Source organism: Chrysoperla carnea (genome assembly GCF_905475395.1).
Source record: "Chrysoperla carnea chromosome X unlocalized genomic scaffold, inChrCarn1.1 SUPER_X_unloc_127, whole genome shotgun sequence".
Taxonomy (NCBI): domain Eukaryota; kingdom Metazoa; phylum Arthropoda; class Insecta; order Neuroptera; family Chrysopidae; genus Chrysoperla; species Chrysoperla carnea.
This window is the reverse complement of record NW_025408075.1, coordinates 23,105-24,747: the sequence shown is the minus strand read 5'-3', so window position 1 is coordinate 24,747 and position 1,643 is coordinate 23,105. Positions and strand designations below refer to the sequence as shown.

Here is a 1,643-nt window from a genome sequence, read left to right as displayed (position 1 = left end):
TTTCACCATTTATTAAAAAATATTTAAAAGCTGCTGTAACTGAGGGAGCCTTGGTACAAACTAAAGGTAAAGGTGCATCTGGTTCATTCAAATTGGCTGCTTCCGCTTCATCTAATTCTTCAGCTAAATCAAAAGTATCCAAAAAAGAAAGTGGAGCAAAAGGTTCAGCAAAGAGTGCTAAAAGTAAACGGGCACCAAAAGAAAAGAAAGCCACAACTACATCATTGGCAGCCAAAAAGCCTAAAGCAAAAAAAGCGACTCCATCATCATCAACTGCTGCTAAAAAAGTTACTGCAAAATCATCAGCGGCATCAAAAAAAGCACCAGTTAAAGCAAAACCAGCAAAAAGTACAAAATCCGCTGCCAAAAGTAGCCCTGCTCGTAAACCGAAAGCACCAAAAGCTAAGAAAGCTTCTGTTGCCAAATCATCTCCTACAAAAATTAAAAAAGCAGCACCAAAAAAGAAATGATCTGTTACTTTAATAATATATTGAAATATTTCATTATTTTTGCTAAAAAATGAAAATAACATAGGCCTTAATACAGGCCACAAATTAATATTTGATAAGAGTAAATTATTTTTTGTATAAATATTTTATAAAATAATAGTTAAGAAACATTTGCCACAGTCAGTACCACGGATGGGTGGCCACTTGAGAATACTGTGTGCGGTTGCATTTTTATTTAAAATATATGGTATAATAAATAAGTATATATTTAAATTGATTACTTCATTGAAAATTTTAATAATATACTTTAATATTAATGATATTTATGAAAAATATATATTTGTAAAAATTTTCATTTATTACTGGCAACAGCCATACCACGTTGAAAACACCGGTTCTCGTCCGATCACCGAAGTTAAGCAACATTGGGCACAGTCAGTACTTGGATGGGTGACCGCTTGGGAACACTGTGTGCGGTTGCCTTTTTATATTAAAAATATAAATTATTTTTCTTCTTTTCTTTTTTTTTACACACCATATATAAATATATGTTATTTAGAAATGTAAACCTTTTATATTATTCGTCAACAAATAAATATTATTTTTTGTATAAAATTTTATTGCATTTATAACTCATATCATGGTTACTTTAAAGCGAGAAGTTTTTTTAATATTTCAAATGAATATAAAATAATATAAATTTTATGAAATTTATTTATTTTTAGAAATAGCAATCGCTTATAATTATAACAAAATTTTAATAATGTTTAATTTTATTTCAATAATTTATATATATATATATATATATATATTTTTTAATAAAAATAATATACTCTTATTTAATAATATATGTTGGTCCTATATATAGGACCGAAAATATTTCTTATTTGTTTTTTTTTTTTTAAATTGTCATTTAAAACGCTTATGCACGTTCTCCACGAATACGTCTTGCCAATTGTATATCCTTAGGCATAATTGTAACACGCTTTGCATGAATTGCGCATAAATTGGTATCTTCAAATAAACCTACTAAATAGGCTTCACTAGCTTCTTGTAATGCCATAACAGCTGAACTTTGGAAACGTAAATCGGTTTTAAAATCTTGTGCAATTTCACGTACTAAACGTTGGAATGGTAATTTACGAATTAACAATTCAGTACTTTTTTGATAACGACGAATTTCTCGTAAAGCTA

The 1,643-nt window shown here is 28.4% G+C and overlaps 1 non-coding gene across 1 annotated transcript; it reads left to right on the top strand.

Moving 5' to 3' along the window:
- Nucleotides 1-813: 813 nt before the first annotated feature.
- On the top strand, nt 814-932 carry LOC123303726. Its single transcript, XR_006535817.1, has one exon. It is a non-coding gene; the product is annotated as a 5S ribosomal RNA (ribosomal RNA).
- The last annotated feature ends 711 nt before the right edge of the window (nt 933-1,643 follow it).